Raw genomic sequence first — 25,469 nt, 5'->3', positions numbered from 1 at the left:
ACTCTTTGGGTGATTTATCCACTCTGGCTTCAACTGATAAGTGGGTGATTCCTATAGCTCTCTCTGACCTAGCCTTTTCTCTGAGTGTCAGGCTCATTAAGCCAAACTTCTACTGATCTTCTTCCTTCTGACGGTCTTCAGGCAACTTCAGCTCAACAAGTTGAAACTGAACGCATATTCTAATTTTCCAAACCAGCTCCTGCTTTTGCATCGCTGATCTCAGTTGTTGCTATTCAACCAGCCAAGAGTTACCCCTTAACCAGCGTTCTCTTCCCCGCGACTAAATACATTCAATAACCACATCATAATCATTTACCTTCTAAATATTTTTCTGCTCTAACCCCATGGTTCTATTCAAAAGCTGGTAGGATAATAAAACAAGACGTCCCGGGTTAGCCGAGATGCCAGTACAATGAAAACCCTCAACAAATGTTAGCTATTATTTTTACTAATACATAAACAATAACAACTTCCACCACCACAACAGAAGCAAACTGTGCCACCACAGCCCCCTACTGTTGGAACTTTGGGGTTAACACTCCCATTGTTTCCTTCTTTCTTTTCTCTTTCATGTTTGTCCCTATCTTTGCCCTGAATTTTGAGAACCACTTTCAACTTTACCTTCTAGCCCTTCCCTCGCTTCTGTTTTACCCTATGTTTTTAGTTTGTAAAAGCTTTTGCATTGTTTCGGTTTCTTTTATGTCTTTGGGTTAATTTCTTCTAAAATAGATCTGAGGACACTTAGAACTTTTGACACTTTTGAAAGGTGGCCTTAGGAAAGACACTTTCCGTTCTGTGCCCTTAATAGTTTGTTTTCTCCACCAGTAGTTTTTCTGTTCCTCTTTTGCATCTTTGGTTTTCCTCACGCCTGGCGATCCTACATTGTCCCCTTGTAGTGAAGGTGAGATGTGTTAATTCCCAAAGCTGGTATGTTAATTACCAGATGAGAAAAGGCATCCTTTGCTGTAGTCTGGGTAGGTCCGTCTGTCCCCAAACCTAACTCTTGATGGGAGGAGGCATGAGCACATGATTTTGTTTGGTTTAGTCCTCTATACCTAGGAGAATTGGCCCTGGGGCCTAGAGCAGGGCCTGATACTTAACCAGGATCTTAAAGGTCAGAGCCCATCATTGTTGAAGGCCTTTCTTGTTGTGTTGACAAGATTATGATTGGAATCTAGAGAAAATTCTGATGAAACATAGGCACTAACCTAATCCTGGAAAAGAAAAGAGGAATTTATTTTAAACATGATCAACCCTTCAAGCCGACTTTCTTTTCCCTTTTGTTTTATTATAGAAACTTCCTAAAGTTAAATCAAAATAGAAAGAAGTAACACTAAATGACAACCAGTGCCCTCTGTATCAAGATTCAGAGGATGTGAGTCCTGATTCCATTTGTATTACTGAGCTTCTGAGACATACCACTTAATCTAGCTAAATCCTAGTTTCTCTAAATATAGAGACCAAACATTTCATCACCTGTAGTTTCCCAGGGTTTTCTTGGCATGTAAGTCAATATCTTGTAGAGTTTTATCAATCACCCTGGAAACAATAAGTTTTGCAAATACCCACCACCAGCCTTCATTCATAATTGTACTGTACCTCATAACTGTACTGTGGTATCTGTCTATAAGCCATTCTTCAAAAATATGTGTGATAACACGTTTTATTAACTTCTGTATATCACAGAATACCTTTCTGGGTTGTCACATATGAATGAAAACTTGACTGAATCCAATTCTCTGGCAATAATGTCTTAATCTTAACACTCTATTGTTCCCTCTCTGTGGCCATCAGGTGTTTGCTTCTGGAAAAGTCTTAAGTCAGCTTGATTTTTTTGTTGCTTTCAAAGTTACCTTGCTACTACCCTCTTATTTTCTTCAAGGATGTTTATAAGCTCTTCATAATTCTTATTAATCTTCATAATTCAAAAACTCATCATGATAGAATCATATGTGATTCTTTTTATTAACATTCTCTGAAACCGATTTAGCCATTTTCAATCTGTACATTCAGATGTTTCTTTCAGTTCAAGAAAGTTTTCTTGCAATTAGTTTGATATCCTCTCCAGACACATCTATCATTCCTAGCTTGGCTTTGCATTTCAGGAATCCCATATCTTTCCTCTCTATGTTCATCTCTTGGTATGTTTCTTCTTTCTGGAAGAGCCACCGAAGTGTGCCACTCTCAGCAATGTTGAATTTCATTCAGTATGGAATTTGTTCTTTATAGCCTCTAGTAAAGATTTTCACTCTGCTCTGGCAAATGTGGTTTCTTTACAATCCTTTTTCGTCTCACTTAGCCCTTTCTTCATTCTTTATTTCTTTCTAAAGCCAAAATTATTCTATTATTTGTTATTACATCTTTTTCAGTAACTTTTACTTAGACTGCTTTAGGATACCAAATTTCTAAATAATTGTATTGGTAAATAATTGGAGAACAAATAATTTTCTGCTGAATGTCAAATATTATGGGTACTTTCTCTTTTCAACTTAGTTCTTATGTTGGTCTTTTTTTTTCCCCCTCTTCATCTTCAGTTGCAAAGAGAACCATTCCTATATGATGTTTGCAATTAGACAGGATATGTGGATTCTTTGGTTCTGTTCTCTGACTTATGTGATGTGCTAAAATACTCTGGAAGGAAGAACATTAGTAACTCCTAGGATCTGACAAGTGTTCTGAAGATGACTGATTTTGTGATACCCTCAACCAATGGTATATATGAAAAACTATAATTCCCAAGGCACTTTTATAGAGGTACTTCCATTTCTAACTCTTCAGGAGTGCTTTACCAAGGGAATGATATTTCCAGAGATTTAGCAAGGAGATGATAATTCCAGTGTCAGCGTCTGCCCTTGTTTTCTGGAAGTGACAGTTCCACAATTGGTGAAAAAAAGGTTAAAAAAGATAGAAAAAGAGGGGAAAGGGGGGAAAAGGACCATATGTTAGCCTCATTGGAAAGCTCTACTTATGCAGTGAAAATGGATGCTCAGTTAACTAGCCAGGAGCCAGAACTTGGGGAGGAATAAAATAATGTCCTTTCTTCTGCCTGCTGATAAGTGCTGCTTTATTTCATGGGTCAGTGCATAGTTTGTCCTCTCAGACCCCAGTGATATGAGAGTTAATGAAACTATCCCCCAGATTCTTGGTTTGGTTATTGGTATTGAAGGTCACCAAAAGGTGGATCGAGATTATGGTTTCTCCGTGAAACAATGAGTCAAGTCAACTGTGTTCCTATTTTCCATCAGTAAATGATTCTAAAGAAAGGCAGATCTTTATGCCAGGTTTTATGCTGCATTTTGATCAACCAATTTTCCCCCTTTAGTATTACAGTAAGATTATTTTATTTTATTTTATTTTATTAATGTTTATTTCTTTTTGAGAGAGAGAGATGGAGACAGAGATAGAGACAGAGAGATAGAGCACAAGAGGGGGAGGAGAGAGAGAGGGAGACAGAATCCAAAGCAGGCTCCAGGCTCCAAGCTGTCAGAGTAGAGCCTGACGTGGGACTCGAACTCACCAGCCATGAGACCGTGACCTGAGCCGAAGTCGGGCACCCAACCGACTGAGCCACTCAGGCGCCCTGAGTAAGATTATTTTAATATGCGATAAGATCTGGACAAGAACAAAGGCCTCTCTAGACTTTACCTTTCTCTCTATCTCCTATGTAACTTTCCATCCTGTATCCCCGTGTTCACGCCATTTTCTGTTAACCAGCCTGTTTCTGTTCAGAGCGACATCATGAGTTAGCTGCTATTACCAATCACAATTCATCAAATACCCAAGAGACAAGATTCATCTGATTCGTAATGTTTTAAAACATGGTAACAAGTCAAATACCACATAGAACCTTAAATGCATTAATTATTAGAACTCCCCATTAACGATCACAATAGTAATTAATGTTCCTGTTTCATAACCAGCCCAAGGCACAGTTTTCTGAGCAGGAAGCACCTCAAGAGTTTGTAAGCTTGCCACAGAGCCACAGATTCGGCCAGCCAGCAGGGTCATCATGAGTCACGGGTTCTGCCACAGCCGGGAGCTGCCAACATGCAGTCTTCCGCACACTTTTCCACAGGAACTGGGGGTGCCTCTGCGTTTGGAAAGCTACCTCGTGCCCTGTCCACACTCAATAAACACTGCTTCATAATGACAATGAGAATGTGTGTTCCATCTCACTTTTCTCCTGAATGTTTCTATTTAGAGAGTCCCAAATATTTCCATTGCTTGATTGGCTGCACAGTAAAAAAAAAAAAAAAAAAAAAAAAAAAAAAAAAAATGTTCCTACTGCTTCCTTTGAATGTTTCCATTTTCTTTTTGAGCATCAGCCTGGTGCCTGTCCTGTGCCCTACACTCCCTCAACTGTGCTGCTGGTTGGGAAGTCAGGCCAAGAGGTCCCTACTTCAAATGTCTTATTTCCAGGTAGCCAGATCCAAAAATATGTTCCTGGATTCTGGGTATAAGCTGGTTTTGCTTTGCGTCTATTCATTACTGGGAAATAATTTTTTCCACTTATTAGATCTTTTTTTCTCTAAATTTTGGAAACAGTGCTGAGTCAGAGGACTGGGGAAACAGAGGACTGGATCCAGAGACTGCCCGGCTCTGTGGTTGCACAGTGGCTTCCATCCCTGCAGGGTCTGCAAGAGAATTAGCTGGCTTTCCAAAGTTGACCTTCTTCCCAAAGAATGCTCTTCAGAGGTTCCTACCACAATGGGAAACGCTCCTCGAGGGGCGCAAGTGTGCATGTCCTTGTCTGTGAGTAAATGCAGTGGATAGGCAATTTGTGTTTTAGGGAGACACTAAAATGCCAATCAGTAATGATCTACTTTATCCAGCGGTTCCTGAGCTTACTTCTCCAGCCTTGATTCTTGCTCTAATGGCTATGTGTAGGCTCAGTCATATGAGATGTATGAGTCAAAAACTGTTTACCTCTGACATAACCCAAAAAGCTCTCCCTTTCCAAAGTAAGTACCCTGTGGCAGGTAACACAGGCTAGGAGAAATGCACTCCCTTAGATTTCAGGAGTTGTCTGAGTAGTTTCTCAACATGGCAACATTGTTGATGTTGTTCTCCGTCTCCTCTAACCAACCAGAGTAGTGGGTGCTGGGAACAGAGGTCCAAAATAAAGCAGGCAACCACCCCTTTCATGCAGGAAGAAGGCAGACATTAAACAGATGATTGTTTGATTACAACTGGGTGAGTGCCATGAATAGGCTACTGAGTGTTTGTGGAGTCAGGGTTTTCCTAGACAGGAAGGTCAGATTCTCCTAAACAAATGAACTGGGGCCTGAAAAGCAACAGAGAAGTAGTATTTTCTCTATAACAACATCTTGAGAGTCCCGTAATAAGTAAATCAATAAAACAATGCATGGAATGGGATTAAAGATTATGTTTCTTTCAAGGTGTATACCACAAAGAGGATCTAGTTTGAGTTTTACACCATTCCCTTCCCTCCTGCCACCCCAGTCATGAAGTGCTGGGGGCACTGTCATCATCCTCTCTTTGTGAATGAGTAAACCTGGCTTCGGGAGGCTTCAGTGAATTACCCAACCCACACAGCTATTAGGTAAAAGAGCAGGAAGTGGTAAACAAGCCTTCTAATTCTAAGCCCGGGAATCTTTCTAGAACAGCCTTCAGAGAAGCTGGTTGGGGAGCAGAGAGAATAGGGGAGAATGGTTGAGCCTCAGATGTCCAACTCTGATGGTGGACCTTGGTTTTATGGATAAATGCAGTTCCTTTAAAGCAGCATAATGGATAGGCGTGGGCTTCAGAGTCAGATCCAAGCTCTAAACCTACCTCTGCCATTGACATTAAACATAACTCAACCTCATTGAACCTCAGCCTCTCTGCCTACAATACGTGACTTCCTCCAAGCCAGCAAGAAGATTGTGGGAGCCACGGGGAGACACAGAGCCAGTCCTTGATACCTTGTAAGTCCTCAGTTAATATGTCTCTCTCCTTTCTCTTTTAACCCAAGAGAGAAAGTAATCAAAAGTGTTTATCAACTGAATAATAATAATAAACTCTCCTCAACAGGAGGAGCACCGAAAAAACACTTCAAATGGCTGAGCAGCCATGAAGACCTTGGTCCCAAGAAGTGGCTGCAGTAACTCAGGAAAAAGAAGGTCACCCATGCATGGATACCTGCTTTTCCAGCTGATTTTGCTCCCAGACCCACGAGAGCTCATTCCAATCACAACTGAAGGAGACCTGGAAGGGTCCCTCTTAGAGGGAACATAAAGCAAGAGATAAGGAGAGACAAAGGCAAATTTTGGTCCTACCCATACTATATATTTACCTCAACAAGGGGTGCATTTTTAGTCAAATTCCTGATTCCAATTGGCTCCCATCCTTATTCTTTTTTAAAAATTTTCCCCCAGTTTTATTGAGAAATAATTGACAAAAATAATCACTGTGTATGTTTAAGGCATACAGCATGATGGTTTAACTTACATACATTGTGAAATGATTACCATAATAGGTTCAGCTAATCATCCTTATTCCTTTGCTCCAATTTTAACTTTGGTTACTTCATAATAATTTACATGCCTTTAGAAGATGTCTGAAATTCTATTATGGAAATGTAGGCATAAGTAAAGAATAATAAGAAGGCAAAGAAGCAAATAAATTAGGCTTTATTTTTTTTTAAGTTTATTTATCCATTTAGAGAGAGAGCGTGCTCATCAAAGCAGAGAGAGCTCGTGAAAGCTCAGAGACAGAGAGAGACAAAGCATGAGTGGGGGAGGGGCAGAGAGCAAGGGAGACACAGAATCTGAAGCAGGCTCCGGGCTCTCAGCCATCAGCACAGAGCCTGACGCAGGGCTCGAACCCACAAACCACGAGATCATGACCTAAGCTGAAGTCGGATGCTTAACTGACTGAGCCACCCAGGCGCCCCAAAGCTAAAAGAATTAAATACACACTTTTTTAGCTCTCTTTGCAGCTAGCAATATCCATGTGACTCAATTCTGGCCAAAGAAGCTGATCCTTTCCTGATAAAGGGATAGGTTGTACCAGTAATTTCCTTTACCTCTGGCCTTGAACACAGATGGGATGGTTAAGCTGGAGCAGCCATTTTTTGACATCGAGGCAATAAGCCATGATGGTGAGAATGGCAGAGCAAAAAGAGAAAAAGGCAGTTCTTGGACTGTCTCCAGTAGTATTAAACTGAATAAGACTAGCTTATATTTTTGTTTTGTTTTGTTTGTTTTGTTTTTTAAAGATTTTATTTTGAGAGAGAGAGAGAGAAAGCGCATATGCATGAGCCAGGGAGAGGGGCAGAGGGAGAGAGAGAGAGAGAGAGAGAGAGAGAGAGAGACAGAGGCAGGCTCTCTCCAGGCAGGCTCCACACTCAGCACAGAGCCCAATGCGGGGCTCGATCCCGTGACCATGAGATAATGACCTGAGCAGAAGTCAAGAATTGGACGCTCAACCAACTGAGCCACCCAGATGCCCCAAGTTTATATTAGTCAAGTTTTCTATTAGCTAAAGCCACAGACCTTCTCTAACTGATATATATTTTGTATTTTTATATATTTATAAGTATATATTTATAAAATATGATGTAATTAAAATGTAATATAATAATCATATATTTTATGATATTCTATACATCTCTGTTGCAAATGTTCTGACTCTTTTCAGTATCAGCACATAGAAGAAAATAGAGTGTAACTGCTCTATAGGATGTGAATGTGTAGACTAAGTTGTCATCTGAACTCAAACCTATATGTGTAGTGACTCCAGGCTGCTCCTTTGTGATGCCCAGTAAAAGAGTATACCTTAATCTGTAGCAAAAATAGGAAGGCAGACAAAACAAACTCTAGAAAGAATCTCGAGTAAGAGGAGGTTAAAATACCAGAAAAAAGGTTGCTGACAGAACCTCACATTACTACGACAATAAATAGCTTTGGATCCCAAAGCAACTACTCTAAGAGTTCCAAAAATAAAAATAAAAAAAATAGAAATGCATTTCTTAACTTTATTTATTTATCTTGAGTGAGACAGAGACAGCACAAGTAAGGGAAGAGCAGAGAGAGAAAGAGAGAGAGGGAGAGAGAGAGAGAGAGAGAGAGAGAGAGAGAATCCCAAGCAGGCTCCATACTGTCAGCACAGAGCCTGACATGGAGCTTGAACCCATGAAACCGTGAGATCATGACCTGAGCCAAAACCAAGAGTCAGATGGTTAACCAACTGAGGCCACCCAGGCATCCCTAGAAATGCATTCTATTTTCTTCATTAACAGTCTCAAAACTGCAATAGTTTTATGGTGCAAATGATTTGGAAGACTGTTTTTATCCAGACTCCTGGTTGAGCCAGGCATATACATCAATTGCTTGGTTCCCTTCTCTCTCTCTGTTCCCTTGATCCTCCTGTGCTTTCTCTTGCTCACACTGCCCTGACTCTGAATGTTCAGATCCATTTCCCAGCTGACACCTGTCGCTCTCCTGCTTCTCTGCCTGTTGAGAACATCCTGACTCACCTTCTGGTATTTGGAACCTCAGCTCTCTTATAATTTGTGAACACAGCTGCTCTTCTAGAATGATGATCTCCTCAAACTCTACATTGCGCTCCAGTTCGGGTTGACTTAGCTGGGAAGGAACTCCAGCCCCATGCCAACAGAGAAGCTCCATTTTCTTTCCATCACCAGTAACGAGAGGATTTCAGACAGAAAAAAATCAAGCCTGAGATTAAAAGATACAGAGTGAGAGCCACGTGACATGTCTCCTAATCATGAACTATCTTATCTGTGTTACCATTCACACGAGAGAAGGGAAGACAGCGTCATGTTGGTCATAGGCAAAACCATCTTGAATTGAAGAGGCTCCCTGAAATGGAAAGAGGGGGAAATAACCTGGTAGAGGGAGACTTCTGGATCTTTTTGGAAGGAAATTATGAAGCCACGAGGACAGTAAAAACTGATTATCTGAAGTTTACAATTTGACCACGATGAGGTCTAGAAGCAACATAGCATTCTTCTCTCCTCCCACACTATCACCATTTAGTAAAGCTTAAGCAGTAATGATGGAACGGTTTCCCCCCATAATCCATATCATGGAGTGTCATGCCTTTTCAGTGATTAGTTACAGGGATCAGGATTCAATTAAATTCGGTAGGTTTAGGAGATATTGCTTATAGAATTTAATCTGTGCTCTCAAGTGCTTGGAGCAAACTGGGAATACGTTCCAAACAGGGTCATTTTCAGGCTGCAGAGTAAAGAAGGCAGTCTCTACTGAATGGAATTGTGTTACTTGGATAGAAAGATTTGTCGTTTGGGTTTGGGGTACTTACTGTGCCACTCTGAAACCTACAAGTGAGTGAGTCTTGTGTGCATGTTTCCATGTACGCAGAGCCTGAGAGGGAGCAACAGACGGTGCACATCATCTACGCAAACCTCCCTGGCCATCACCTTCACGTCTCTGAACACTGACTTGTTCATGCTCCCCTTGTATTCCTGGGCATGCTGGCGCTGTCCTGCTGCAGGGCACGGATGATGATTGATCCAGGCTAACTATGGTTGTTCTGTTTCCTGGACTGGTGATTCACCAAGGGATGGACATATTGTACAATTCTGGTCAGTGCGTGAAGTCTGGAACTTCTGGAAAAGTGTTCCTTGACCTTAAGAAAATGGAAATAAGAAAAATACCCATTTTCCTATCTGTGAATGTCACTGTGTGAGGATGTGATACTGATGGCAGTCATCTTGTGACTTTAAAGACAAGTTTATTGCAGGCCAGCTGACATCACTGAGCTACCAAGTGAAGGTCCCTGGAAATTACCCTGTGCCCAGACTTCCTATTAGGTAAGATCATACATGCCTTAACCATAAGAGACTCTTAAATACAGAGAACACACTGAGGGTGACTGGGGGGGATGGGCTAAATGGGTGATGGGCATTACGGAGGGCACTTACTGGGAGGAGCACTAAGTGTTATATGTGAGCGATGAATCACTGGGTTCTACTCCTGAAACCAGTACTGCACTCTATGTTAACTAACTTGAATTAAAATAAATTTTTTAAAAAAGGAAAAAAAAACCAGATCATACATGCCTTTACTTATTAAGTCATTTTTAGCTAGGTCTTTTGTTTCTTACAGCAGAATGCATCCTAAGTGCTACAAACATCATCCCTAGAGGCATCAAGATTGTTTGGCTGGGTTGGAGAAGGAGTAACTCTGCAGACTCACAGAGAAGATGTGGCTTGCTTAAATTATAGAAGCCAGACTTGCTGACGGGACTGCTATACGTTTTTCGCTCGACCAAGCGGTCACATGGGGTGGGGCTCGTTAATTTCAAGACCATCGGCATTCACTTTCATTGGAAGGATTTTCGTTTAGTATGATTTTGAGGTTATTTTAAATAAAATATTTAGCTTGCCTAACCAGGTAATGGGAAATCTTTAGCCAGAGGGTTAGCAACTAGATTCAACCTTGTAATTTATCGCCTACAACTATAAATCAAGCCAATGTCAGAAAGCTGAGAAAAACAATAAACAATGAGACAGCTGCCGCCTGGTCTGTCAACAATATATGGCAAGGCGAGACGTGCCCAACAATTACAACAAAGCCATAAATATATATTCTATATTTAACTCCACAAGCTTAAAGTTGTTTGATTTTCATTATTGATGTTTGCACACCCTCAGGGTCTTAAAGGATAAATCCTTTATCTTGTACTGTCATGTTATTAAGAAGAAGAGAAAGTGCTTTTAAAAAAATTCCATTTTGCATAGCTTCTCGGACCTTTGCCCCACTGGCATTTGCATCCTGAGCGTAAGGGAGTTAATGCATGTGTAGGACTGAAGAATCCCAGCACTAAGGTATCCAGAAGAGACAGGACCGAGTTTATGAGTACTAGGAAGGCTGCGTCTGGTGAGGGTGGGGGCAGGTAAGGGGAGTTGTTTAAATTGTAAAGTTTCAGAGTCTTGTAACAGTGCTTTACAGAAAAAATCTGTTATAAATAAGTCGTAAAGCCATAACATACTCTTTGTAATGCCAGCTCCACGATCTCTGCCAAGAAGACTTTTTTTTTTGTGGGAGAGTCCTCTCTTCCCTTTAGCAGCCTGCATACTACCTAAGAAGCTAATTCTTATTGATAGATCATCATTATTACAGGAGGCTGGAAGTGATTCCCATTCACTGCCTGCAAGTAACCCTTAATTCCGACAGAAGACGTAAAGCCAAACCAAAATGTCCTCTGTGTTTGGAAAAGCTGCTGTGCTTGGATCATGGCAGCCCCCTTTGTGGCAAAGACCATCCCTGCAGAATCACTTGACCCCGAGGTCTAACTCCTCCAGGAGAATCTTTGACGAAATATACTGACAGCCACGTTACCACTGTTCCCATCGTCCACAGTAATTCTGCCAAATTGGCAGTCAAAGCCACGCAAGGCTAATCTTGTGCTGGGGAGATTGTCTTCCCTCAAGTCCTAATAGTAAGTACTTGGATTTTCACAGCTCTCTCTGAAATGCAAGGTCTTCTGGAAGCTTCCCTAAGAACCCCTCATGGGCTGGACACAGTGGCTACCGCCTCCCTCTGAGCCACCTCACTCATTTGTGGCCCAGATCTGCCAACAAAGGGTTTTCTCTTGTCTTAGTCACCTTTGTTCTATTAGCGCGTTCTCAGATGACTTTCACTGAAGGCTATTTGTCCAGTAGCCTGCAGGATTATTTCCACATTATTTAAGAGCCCTCTTGAAGAAGTCAGATGGGAATGAAAATGAAACTTGGGGGTCAGGGGTCCGTTGTGGGCATGCCTTTAGAAAGTCCCATCTTGTCTCACAGGCAAGAGATTTTTTCCTCCTACTTTCAGTGTGTGCTGACAGTGTCTGGGGAGACATGTTCTCATGTGATCACTTACAAGATCTCATTTCGTGTTAGTGAAATTTACACGCATGACTAGTAATTAAGTCTCACTAAATCAGGATTTCTCGTTTTCATTTAAATATGAGCTTTAATTACATAAAAACAATTGCCATAAAACGATTGCATGCATTTATTTGAGCTTTGAGTGCCCTCTACTGGAACAAGAAAAAAGTAAAAAATCAATAGCACGGAGGGCTTGTGCGGTTCGGTCCTAACTACTAAGATGTCCTCGTTAGTGTCGGGAAAAGAAGAATAATTGTAAGCGCTCAACATCTGTCATTCACAATTAGCTGACAGTGCTCCAAACTTTTTCTAAAACTTACCCATTAAATGGAGCTAACGGTGCATATCTTCCAGATTTTACGTTTACAGAAAAATCCTGAAAGATACCAACGTGAAGCCTCTTCCTAGCTGGTTGGCCAGCTCTTATTTCCAGATACTGCATGTCTCCCTGCTACTGGTGTTCCGTTTACAGCCACGGCCTCTGAAACCAGTTGGCCCCCCGACCAATTTCCTTCTTTAAACCTGTTCCTTCCAAAACCGTGCGTGATGTGAACTTTGCTCTTCTCTGCCTTCACCCCTTGGGCTCTGGTGCCCCTCTGACCTCCTGCCTTCCCCCCACTGCCCCGCCCCGTGAACTTCCCAGCTCCCTCCTTCCACCACCACTCCTCCCTGTCAGCAGGACTGCACCTGAACTCACTTCCTTGTCTCCATTTAACCAGTCTCTCCACCCTCCTTATTCCAATTCATTTCCTAACTTGTCTGGACCTCATGGCTTATTATTTCAACCACACTGTCATCGACACACTCATTTCCACCAACCCTTTGATCGTCTGCTGCATAAGCCTTGAAGTAGTCTATTCTATAACAGCCTAATGATTCATTCTAACCGACTAATTTCTAAGTTGCGAAGCACTGCTGAAGAATATCACACTGCTTTGCTCATTGGCTGATGATACGTCCTTTTGGCCAGTCTCAGGTAGGACCTTGGAAAGGCTCAATTCTGTTTTTCTTTTTTTAAAGTTTATTTATCTTTGAGAGAGAGAGAGAGAGAGAGAGCACAATTAGGGGAGGGGCAGAGAGAGAGGGACAGAGAATCCCAAGCAGGTGCTGCACTGTCAGCATGGAACCCAATTCGGGGCTTGAACTCACGAACCATGAGATCATGACTGGAGCGGAAATCAAGAGTCAGACGTTTAACCGACCGAGCCACCCAGGAGCCCAGGAAATGCTCAATTCTTATCTGCAGTTTGCTTGTTTTTCTAATCCCTTGAGGATTTGTTTTGTTCTTCTTAAGATTTGTTTTGTTTCTTAATTTTCAGAAAACAGCTGGAGCTACACAGTCTCCATTCCTGCACTTCCCAATTTGTCTTTATCTGTGCCCGTTCTTCCCTTTGGCCACAGGAGACCAGCCTCTTCTCTCTTGGCTTTGGATTCTATTCCCTCCCAGTCACTCTTTTTTTCTTCCAATAGTTGTTTAGGTTTTCTCCCTCTTCCCAGGTACCTCTCTCTTGGACTCAGACTATAAATATTCCAGATTCTCCATTGTTGTATTCCCACCCAGACAAGGCATGACCTACTCCCAACCTTGCCTCTCTCTCACAGACTGCTGCCCATGTCTCCTTGGCTTCACTGTGAGGCATCTTGAAGGAGTAGTCTGTATTCTATGCTTCTGTTTCCGTCACCCCCTCACTCCGTAAAAGCCACTCAGTTTCATTTTTCTAATCACCAATCAGGAAATACTCTCTCATAAGTAATCAAAGTCCTCTGTAGGATCAGGTTCTCAGGATCATCCACCTCACTGCTCAGCCATTCAAAGTAGCTGATGTACCAGGGCTCAAGACCCCTGCTTGCATTCCAGGGCCCTGCCCAGCCAGAAGGATGAAGGAAACGACACAAAAACACACACTTTTCCCCTGAAGGATACTTACTGGAAGGTATGCCCACCGCCTAATGCAGTCCGGGTCTCAACCTTGCTACAGGGGGAGGTGGGAAAAATAGTCTAGTCTGGTTGGCTAAATATCCAACTAAAATGTAAGAGTCCATTACTAAGGAAGATGGAAAAACACTGACATGTAGATATTTTAAGCTTTGTGTACCAAATGTTAACCAAAAGCACAAACGCATACACATACACACAAGTGAGATTGGGGTTTAAAGATGCTATAAAATTAAGGGTCCCTGGGTGGCTCAGTGTCTGACTCTTGGTTTCGGCTCAGGTCATGATCTCATAGTTCGTGGGTTCGAGCCCAGTGTTGGGCTCTGTGCTGACAGTGCAGATCCTGCTTGGGATTCTCTCCTCTTCTTTGTCCCTCCCCTGCTCCCTCTCTCTCCAAAAATAAATAAAGATTTTTTAATGCAATAAAATGCACTTTTTTTGTTATGACTTCCTGGAATTTCCATTTGATACTTTGTGCCATATCTATTGTTTGAAAATTATCGAAATTTTGAATCCCAATATATACTTCATGTTTTCTGAATATATAAAAAAAGGACACACCTTTATGTTGAAGTAAAAAGTGAACAAATACATACTAATTTATCCTTATGGATATTATATACGGTTTTTGTGTGTAAGATTAAAAAAAAATTAATCCCCTTTAACAGACAACACCCTTACATTTTCCTACATATTTTTCCTAAAATGGTAAGCCATTTTCTTTTTTTTTTTTTTTCAAAATGAAAGGAATTTTTTTTCAGATCGCAAAGGCTCTTGACAATTATATCACATTAAGATCTTTATTTTCTACACTATAGCTATTTCCAATTTGTACTTTTTTTTTTAATTCCACTGAAGTCATCCTTTAGAGTAGTAAGCTACATATTTAAAGCCACACACTCTAATTGCCAGCCGTTCTGAGTCTGACAATATTAATAATAAGGAATTCAATGCATTTTACTTTATCTACTCTGTTCTACTCCTTAACTGCTGGTAATTGACCTTGGGTGACACATCCATTTTCTTATTACATGATGAATTTCATAATATGCCACTGTATGTTTGAAAACTGCTTTGCCTTGGCATTTATGTTTCTAATCCACATTTACAATATTTCACATCACTGTTAAGCTTCATTGGTCTGAATGTTTACCTGGAGTTCTTTTATGTATAACTTTCCCATTCTTGAATTATTGCTGTAATTTTAAATTTCCAACTTCATCAGTCGAAGTACATCTTTAAGTGTATTTTATCTTGTTTTGTTTTCATAAAGGCATGTAAGAGTTCCATTTTCTGACTGCTTGCATTTTGACAGATGTTTTATGGCCTTACACATAATACTACTTAATTGGGATATGGTATTCTTGTAACATGCCCAGATACATGACTTAGAAAACTTAAAATAGCCAATTGGGATATGTAGAGAGAGCCAACACGGAAGTTTTGCAACATGGTTGGCTCTGATATGTGTGTGCATCAGTGGTGTTCCCTAAACCACAGGAACTGGCTTGTTGAGAAGTGTCAACTTAAAGCACTATAAATATAAATTGTTTTTTATTCCAATGTTTTTTATTCTATTTTTCTTAACCCCCCCCTCCCCCAACACACATGCCAAACTTCACCTCCAACTATGCTACGGTGAATTTTCTATCCATATCCCTTAACAACATCTTAGATGGATTCTATAATACTTTCATTATTAAAATGCATCTAGGGGCACCTGGGTGGTTCAGTTGGTTGAGTGTTCAACTTTAGCTCAGGTCATGATCTCACAGTTTGTGGGTTCGAGCCCCACGTTGGGCTCTGTGCTGACAGCTCAGAGCCTGGAGCCTGCTTTGTATTCTGTGTCTCCCTCTCTATCTGCCCCTCCCCCTCTTGCGCTCTGTCTCTCTCTCTCAAAAATAAGTAAACATTAAAAAAATGAAAATAAAAATAAAAATAAATGCATCTAGATGGAAGATTCAACCTTGAGGTTGACTTAAAGAACTGGTCTCTTTTTGCCAACACATGTTTGATCCATGGTGCTAAGAATCTGAAGCATGAAGATGGGCCTGATTACCTTTTTTAGTTACACTCTATAGAGCTTTTCAAGCCAGCTGTGCTAAAACTGCCGAGGCTGAAGGGACTAGCAAATAAATAATAAATAAATAAAGTAGAGAAAAATGTTCTAGTGAGGTGAAGAATGTTCTAGGAACTATGAAAGGCCAAGGTGACTCGAAATTAGTCAAAGAGGTCCCAAAAAACATGAGTTGCATTTGAGGAGTTGAGTGGTGGCCAGATGGTGGCGGGGGGGAAGGAGGGGTTCTGAAAGCCATAAAGGGACTTGAGGTTTTATTCTCACCACAGCGGGAAACTACTGGAAACCTTTGGACAAAGGAGATACGTGATCTGATTTATATCTTTAAAAACCATCTCTGACCATGTTGAGAAGAACGGTCTGTGGGTGGCAAGAATAGAAAAAGGAAGATCAGTTAGGGGAAGATGGCAATGGTTTAGGCAAGATATGCCCATGGCCTGGAGCACGGTGGTGTCCAGAGATGATGTGGCCCCAGACTGTGCATGTACGTTTGCTGGAGACACCCATTACATCAGATGGAAATGTTACGTGGGCAATTGGACATGCAGATCTGGAGTTCCCAGAGAAGCTCCTGGCCATAAGATACAAATGCAGAGCCATCAGGGTATATATGGTATACAAAGCATGGGAATGGAAGAGGTCACCAAGTGAGAGTATATTTCAGAGAGAAGAAATCCAAAGATTAAGTCCTGTGGGGTCCCAGCATTTTGGAGTGAGGAGGAGGAGGAGGAGGAGGAAGAAGAAGCAAAAAAGACTGAGAAGGAGTGACCACACCAGTAGGAGAACTGGTGTGGCGCCCTCCCTGGAAGCCAGATTTAGAAACACTTGAGAAAGTGTTTCAAGAATCAGGTCAACCTCTTCTTTAGCTCCAGTGGCTTCATCTTAGACTAGCAGTTTTTCGAGAACACCAGAAAAAAAACCTCCTGCTTCCACACCAAAGTATACTTTTAGAGGGATGCTTTTTCTTTGCGCTTCCTGGCCAGTATTTCTTTCCCCTGTGTAATACTACTTTTTCAAGACCTCACATGTAGATGTCCGCCCTGCCCACTTAGCCTGTAGTCACATCATGTGCGCAGTGAATTCATGTGATGTGAGTCATGTGCAGCTGAAGCCAAGAGAGAATGTTACAATATTGTGACTGATTGCACCTAGCACTCTTCCAAGAGCATCTACCCAAGAACAGGGTCTGAGATAGATGTGCCTCTGATGTTTTTCTGGGGTCTCACAAATCAATACATTATGGACCTATGGGGACATTGTGGGACTTTTCATGACAATTTCATATTATATATATATTTCATATTATATATATATCATATTATATATATATTACATATATATATGAAAGATTGTATAAGATAAGAACTGTGAGATAATTTCATTATACACATACACACACACACACACACACACACACACACACACACATATAGTGCTAACTTATGTGCTTATCTTAGAATCCAGCCTTATGTTAGATGTGATTCCACACTGCCTGAACTGGTCAACTGGAAAGGGGTGCGAACTGTCCGTGTTACGTTTGTCAACAGAAAGGGTGTGTGGAATGTTCTCAGCTCCAGTTGACTTGGGTCCTGGCAAGCCACCTGCACGTCCATCTCCTCATTGTCCAGCCTTGGGCATCCTTTGGGCTCTGTAGGACTAAGATGGAGTTTTCCTCATCCAACACTCAGACTTCCCAGCTCTGTTAGATTCTACGGGCTTCTTTTTGGTCCCTAGCGTAGTCAGAAGACCTATGCTGGTGGTTATTCTCACCCAGAACATCCCTTCTTATCAGAAATCCTCTACCTTCTTCCTCAGCAACAGCGCTTCTATAGAGGTGACTACACAAGCCACAGCGGTACTGTTTGGTGGGGTGAATCTGCTTAATGTGTTTTATTCAGTTAGTTTTTCTAGAAAGCTGGCATGAAACAGCACTAGCGATTTCTAGTTTTAGCAGCACAATAGACCCTCTTGTTTGTTTGATTTTTTAACAGAGAGAAAGGAGTTAGGTAGCCCTTTAAAATATGTCATAGGTGGGGGCCTGGGGTGGCTCAGTCGATTAAACATCTGACACTGGATCTCAGCTCAGGTCATGATCTCAGTTTGTAAGTTCGAGCCCCACATTGGTCTCCGTGCTGATGGTGCAGAGCCTGTTTGGGATTCTGTCTCTCCTTCTCTCTGCCCCTCCCCCGTTTGTGCACTTTCTCTCAAAATAAATAAATCAACTTAAAAAAAAAAAAAAAAAAAGAAGCTGTCAACCCTTTAAAAAAAAAAAAGGAGGGGGAAGGGATGCACCCAGGTGGCTCAGTCGGTTGAGTGTCCGACTTCAGCTCAGGTTGTGATCTCGTGGTTTGTGGGTTCGACCCCCGTGCCAGGCTCTGTGCTGACAGCTCAGAGCCTAGAGCCTGCTTCGGATTCTGTGTCTCCCTCTTTCTCTGCCCCTCCCCCGTTCGTGTTCTGTTTCTCTCTTTCTCAAAAAATGAATACACATTAAAAATAAATAAAATTTAAAAATCTGTCATAAAAGACAAGCACATAGTGGTTTTGTTGTTTGCAAGTGGTGAGGTATAGCCTTCATAGGTGGATAAAGCTCAGCATGGCCCCTCTCCTTTCCATCTGTTTGCATCAGTAGATTCCTATTAAGGGCCAAATAGCCATCCAGAAGGAAAAGAATGGAAGACTCGGCGTTCTAAGTTAGAGGATGTCTGATGGGCTGCAGTTGCCCAGAATGAGGCCAATAGACGAGAAAAGGGGCTTCCGGGGAAACTGGATGTAAGCCCCCCCATTGGGGCCCGTGCTGCTGAAGAGAGCTCTTCTAACGGAACAGGTTCTGGGACCCCCCCTCCTGGACCAGTGTCCTGGGGAAGCCGTCTGTGCTTGGATGTAAAGTGATAGGGATGCCTGGCTTCCCCTTGGTAGCGACGCCGGGAAGCGTTAAGCCCAGAAACGGTTTCCCTCAGAGGAAATTACCCAACGACCCCATTTCCTCCTCTACGAAGGGTTGTTCATTGATCCCCTTGCAGTCAGAAAACACGTGTTAGGTCCCTCCAGACAGCCTCTGGAGGAGTGACACACGCTTGGAGTCAACAATGATACGGATCTGGGGAGAAAGGAGACCCGATTTTGCACCGCCAGCTGGTGCCGTGGGTCAGGTCTTCGTCAGGATTTTTAGGGAAAATTTGAAAATCACCCATCACAGAAAGCTCTGGGACCCCCCCCCCCCCGCCCCCGCAAGGCAGTGATATTTTCTTTAGCAGTGAGGAGATAGAGCTTACGGGAAGCAGAATGTAATTAAAAGTCATATCCAATATTCTGCTGCTCAACTGATGTCTTATTAAAAATGTGTGCCTGTGGCCAAGGAAGTAGGAGGTACACTCTCAGCTGTCAGGCCGAGAAAAGAGCGCTGTGCCCAGGATCCATCCCGAAAGGCCGGCTCACTCAGATCCCCGGTCCATGAGGAGGGAGCCGCTTACATCGCCTTCCCACATGACAATCAAAATCACAGCACAGACTCCACTTTTCTCACTTCTCCTACACAAGGGCTCGTGGTTGGGCATAAGATAATGAGGACAGGCTCTGTCACCCACAATGTGGCAAGATAAGATGTGGCACAGTCAGGAGAAATTATTTTAGGGCCCCCTCCCCCAGAGTTCACACCGGTGACTCAATTCATCCCCTTTCTGGCTAATGGGTGAGAGCAGATACGGGATCCTCAGATGCCCCAAGTTTTAATTCTGGCTCAACCGCTGACTTCATTTCTGTAATAGGTATACTATAAACATCTCCTGCATATGGCTCCTGGAGGACAGTCTTCAACTCTAACTCACCTCACCAAAATTCTAAGGAACCCCGAATTATACTGCGGAGTCCTCCGTGAAGCTCGGTGGAAATTTGCATCATCCTCCAACCTGCCCGGTGCCAGTCCCCCCCCCCCGCCCCCCCTGGTGCTTTGTGAACAACCACTGCCTAGAAACTGACATTTACTCGAACACAGTTGCAACAATGTGTTCAAATATTACTCACTTTTAGTGGTGTTCCGAAATTCTGGCCGCTAGATTTTGCTCCCAGTTCATGCTATGAAGCCTCGGTGACTCTGCCACGGTACGGGTTTCATAGACTGGCCGGTCAAACCCATCCTACGCCCCATAGAGTTTTCAGCCTTCAGTTCTGTCTCCAAGAACAGAATCACTGAATCCAAAGACATTGTGTATGTTGTACCTGAAAATGGAAAAATTCTCAGCACGGCCGAAGACAAGAGGAATGTTAAGTGAAAAAAGAATTAACTGATGGCATTGACCTGCAGAAGAGGAGGAAGGAGAGGGGACGCACAGGAATTAAAGAGTTACTCTCTAGACCAACAGTAAACTTCATCTTTCCTTTATTCTTGTGCCTCAGTTTGTTTATCTGGGAAATAGGAGTGACAGTTCAACTCAGCCTCACTTAGTGTTTATATTTTTGCCCTATTTATAACTACAGTTAGTATTCATTCACTAACTGCAAAACTGTAAATGCCCATCAGGCACATTACACATAGCTTTCCATAAAAAAAACAGGACATTGTGGAGTGCCTGGGTGGCTCAGATGGTTAAGCGTCTGGCTCTTGATTCTGGCTCAAGTCATGATCTCACGGTTCTTCGGTTCGAGCCCTGCATCAGGCTCTCTGCTGACAGCATGAAGCCTGCTTTGGATTCTCTCTCCCTCTCTCTTCCCCTCCTATGCATGCACTCTCTCTTCTCCTTCTCTCTCTGCCCCTCCCCTACTCATGCTCACTCTCTCTCAAAAATGAAATTAAAAAACACATTTTAAAAAATTTTAAAAATTAGACATCATCATAGGTCCCTGTGGATTAAATATGTTTGAGGGTTGTATTTTCTTTGTTTGTTTCCAATGAGGTTAGAAATATTTACTGATTATAGTAATGTCATATTTTTTAAAACCTCTCGATATTTAAGACTTACTCTTTACTTATATGTAAGATTCCTAAGTGCATAAAATGCTTATAAATTCATGAGAAATTCGTTGCTAAAGATTTAAGACTTAAATATTAAAATTCCACAGTCAGCAAATACTCTCAAAGAAATGAAAATATCTGGGAAGTATATAACCATGTTTTTTTGGCCTTTATTTGAATATTAAAGAAAGGGATGGCTTCTATACCCATTTAATTACATTCCCAGAGAGTCTGTGTATGAATCAGATGATAATAGATTATACTTTCACTAGTGCAGATTGCTTCCCAAAGTGGATATTAATATCAGATCACAGTTCTTGAACCACAACCCATGCAGGCCAGACTTCAGAATTTATTGTATATCAGAAAGGTAATGTGAGCTCATACTATATATTGTATAGCATCCCCATCGGGGGCTCAAGGAAGCATTCAAACCCATTAAACTTTCTATAATGAAACACATAAATATGCACATTATAAGTGGTATAATCACTATTAAATATTCTCACATCAGTTCAGACAATTTACCAAAAATAACAAGTTTTCAGAGTTGCCCCCTTCACCTCAACCCCCAGAATTGCAGAACTGTGGATAAGCAGTTGTTGACCCATATTCTTTCAAAGTATTTGGGATGTTCCACCGCCACCTGTGGGAAAGCCCTTGCAAATTTAATGAGCACCCACGGGAGGATATAATATCACATATAAATAATAGCCGTAGGCTCACATTTTCAGGAACTCACCAAATATGTAAGCCGGGGACGTTTCCTGCCTTGGGTCCCAGGATTGAAAAATCAATAAATTCACAATACTGCCAGATAGTGTTGCAAGAAAGGTGGGAAGAGGAACCGTCAAAGGAGAGAGAGGATCTGTACCAAGGAGAAGCCATGTCACCTGTCTCAGGAGATCATCTGGTATTTAATAGAAGACAACTAAAAATAGGTTTGCAAAGATGTCACATGAGAATCGAAACTTCCACTTAAACCTCAGGTAGCCTGGTCAGCAGCAGGGCTCTTAGTGAGCTCAGCCCTGGGCTCTAATACGTGGCCCTGAACTTGGAAGGACCCGCCCTTGGTCAGTGCTCTGCTCTCAGTGATGGCTTCATAATCAGGGCCGAACAGGGACCTTGCCCCACTTCCTTTTGCAAGGGGCCCCACACATCATGTGGCCAGTCCTGTCCACAGGCAGGCCTATCCCTGGCATGGAGTGGAAGACAGTCTCTGCTTTCTCTCTTTTGCCTGAGAGGGAAAGCCAGCTGGTGCTCCAGGAGGAGCGAGTCTCACCAAGGGGAGAAGGCTTGCTCTGTTGGTTCCTCTCGGGTCTCCTCCTGGCACACGCAACTTGCACAAAAACTTGCAGATGAGTGATGTGCCATGACCCCCCTCCCCCCACGCCGGCTTTGGAGGACAGGCAACTTTCTCCCTATAAACTCCTTAGGAGCGAGGCCATAGGGCAGGACGCCAGTCCCTGTGAAAGGTGGGGGTTATGGGAAGGCCTTAGCAGGTGCCTTTGCGAGTTCAGCACACGGTGAACTTTTTGAAGGCACAATCTTCCCAAGACCATACCTGCGCAGAAATTAATAACTCTTTACATTTGTCGTACATTCTACAATTTACAGAGCAGGTTAGTGGGCATTATTGGATTTTATCGACTCATTCATTCGGCACGCGCTCACACACCCCACACACATCCACGCCCCTCCACATACACATGCGCCACATACACCCCACACATGCATACCGCCCTCCACCCACACACCCCCATTTATACACTTTACCCCCAATCCCCCCCCCACATTTTTATTGTGTCAAGTTCAAGCCAAAGAGCTGGATTCTCTCCTACCTTGCCAAAGAAGTCTTTCCTCCCCTCTTTCTTACTAGTCATTGTCCCATTTTCCTCTTTCCCCTCACAGGCAACTAACTAATGACAACTACTGTCTATCCCCGGGCTCTCCACCACCTGCCCTTCTGCCACCATCATCCCACTGACAAGATGTTTCTCGTGGTGTTCACCACTATAAAGAAAAATTGTCTCTCACTTCTCAAGTCCAGCCACGGAGATATCCAATTTATAGGCACTTTCCAGAATGCTCCCTGCCTAACCATTAGGTGAGTTTGGCAGTGGTGACCACTGCCTTATTTGAGAAGCTCTCCTCCAGTTTCTAGAACACTGTTCCTTTCCTGTTTTCCTTCTCTTGCTCTGGTATTACCCTCAGTCTTCCCTGGAGATTCTTTTTCTTTCTACGATGGTTGGGGTCAACTAGGATTTCCTCCTTGCCCTTCTCTTTCTTTCTTCTTCTTTTTTTTGCTCTACGCATTCTTCCTGGGGAATAGGATGGGTAGCTTCCTGTGGTTTCAGTAGTCATTTATGCTAATAGCAGTATGGATTGTGGTTAAGTGCCTAAATTCTGGAATTATGGACACTTGGGTTTGAATCCTGGACATATGACCTGGACAATATACATAATCCCTAAGCCCTGTTTTCACACACATAAAATAGAAAAAAAAAATCACCCCCAAGCTTTACAGTTATCACGAAGAGTCTCTCATTCATTTTACCAAAATGTTTTGAGTAGCGAATGTGCTATGCACTGGATATATAACGATATGCAAAACATACAAAAATCCCTGTGGCACTTCTACTGTAGTGTGAGACAGACACTGGACAAATGAGCAAGTGGACATTGGATATGCAACAGTAAGAGGGGCTCTGAAGAATAGAGTAGAACAAGAAATAACCTAACAAATGGGAAACAGTACGGTGCCTGGCATGGAGGCGACACCCAGCAAAGGCTTGCCACCACCATCTCCCCTATCATCATCCCCTCAATCTCCGCCTCTAGCCTCTTGATGCCTACGGAGACCTCAAATTACCATGTCTAAAGCCATATTCATCCTATTTCTCTACCTCTTCTATTCCCTTATATTTAATTCGCCACCTTGGTCAATAGCACCCAGGTCTCGGCGGACTGTCAGAACTATCGCGTGGATATGTATTTTGACTCCGCCTCCTTCCCCAGCCCTCCCACCCCTGACCTGATTTCGGCCTTCAGCATTTCTCACCTGACCCGGGGTGAGAGCTAAGTCTGCCTTCTTCAGATGGCTCTCCAGTCGGTCCTCTGCTGCGATGGTTACATTCGCACGAAGGCTTTCTGTCACCATTGTCAGAGATATCCCAAGGTCCTTAATCTGCCCACCACTCCGGATGCCCTACTTCTCTTGCTCAGCTCTTTCCTGCCCCCTCCTTCTAACACTGTAAACTCCAAGACACTGAAGTGAGAAGCTCTTGACTCTCCCTAGATGGTCTTGTCCCAATACCTTTCCCCCACCACTGCCATTTTCTCTCCCTGCAGTGTCTTCTGCATGCCCTTTTATCCGGACAACTCCTGCTCACCATCAAAGACTCAGGGCAGACATCCCCTCCTTTATGCTCTTCCCTGATCTCCACCTTACCCCTGCCTTCCTCCAACCATTACTACATTGGCTATTTCCCAGAAGGCTCCCATAGACACTGCCCGAATCTCTGTCTCTTTCACCGAACTCACCAGGTCCCTCTGGATTTTACATTTGTGTGTGTTCCTACCAGATTCTATTGAAAGACAGGATTGACTCTCACTTGTTTTTCCAGGTTCTTTCAGGAGCCCCTGTACCCCCATTCACCCACAAACTGTGTGCTCCATGACCTGTAACTGTCAATTAGCGCATTTGCCGAAGTGTGGATTTGTCAATCGCAAAAAATACCCTGTGGGAAATACAGGTGGTTCATTGTAAATTTGTATTAATGGAAAACCTGCCTGTAACCTTTCAGGGCCACAGTTCAGCGCTGAAGATACCCAATTTACATGATAAACCAAGGCCACTTCACATCTCAGGTTATGGCATCTTATATTCATTCATATTTATAATCACTTTACTATTTTTTTTCTCCAAGAATCATGGAGTAATTCCTACATCACTTCTATGTAACCAGAGTGAATTTTGCAAATCGAGAAGAATCCCCAGTAAAGGGAACTTCCAGAAGTCTGATGGCAATATTTTTACTAAATTGCTGAGATCCCCTTCTGTTGGGTGCCCTGTAGTTGTCTGGAGCATTTGGCACAGCTCCTAGCTTCTAGAATAAAAGCAATTCTCTCTTCCCATTTCCTTTCTTGCACTGTCTTGTCCCTTGAGTCTCAATCTCTACACTGATAACCACCTAGAAACTCATATTCCGTTATGTTCAAAACTAAACAAAGTCCCTACGATGCCTCAACCCATCCTTTCCCTTCTCCTGAGTTCACATCTTGGTTAATGGCACTGAAGTTTACACAGATGCCCCGGGTCAAAATTTTCTCAGTGATGCTTCACTCTTCTCTGCCCCTCCCTCGGCCTGCCTCATCAGCCTTCACACAGCACACTTCGTCTTCTTCAGTTATGCACAGTCTGTCAGTGCCCAGTCAAATGGGTTTGCACTCCCATCTCTACCCCCCACAGGCCTCTAATCTCTCGACTAAATTACTTACATGCTTTTTCTCTATGCCAGGAAGCTCTTGCCTTCAATAGATCTTCAAACTGCTTCCAGACCTCAAGCCAACTGAGACTTTAAAGTCTTCAGTACCTTATCATCACCTGCAGAATAAATGGAAATACAGTAGCATCATGTATAAG

At 42.7% G+C, this 25,469-nt stretch overlaps 1 long non-coding RNA gene across 1 annotated transcript; it reads right to left on the bottom strand.

The window, feature by feature from the left end:
- Nucleotides 1–870: 870 nt before the first annotated feature.
- On the bottom strand, nt 871–21,963 carry LOC125929804 (uncharacterized). The gene is made up of 3 exons (XR_007459972.1): nt 21,567–21,963; nt 19,897–20,091; nt 871–1,214 (listed from the first exon to the last, which is right to left on the bottom strand). It is a non-coding gene; the product is annotated as an uncharacterized LOC125929804 (long non-coding RNA).
- Nucleotides 21,964–25,469: the final 3,506 nt, after the last annotated feature.

This window comes from Panthera uncia, chromosome A2, assembly GCF_023721935.1.
Source record: "Panthera uncia isolate 11264 chromosome A2, Puncia_PCG_1.0, whole genome shotgun sequence".
In the NCBI taxonomy this organism is placed as follows: domain Eukaryota; kingdom Metazoa; phylum Chordata; class Mammalia; order Carnivora; family Felidae; genus Panthera; species Panthera uncia.
The sequence above is the reverse complement of the archived record's forward strand: the minus strand, read 5'-3'. Positions and strand labels throughout refer to the sequence as shown.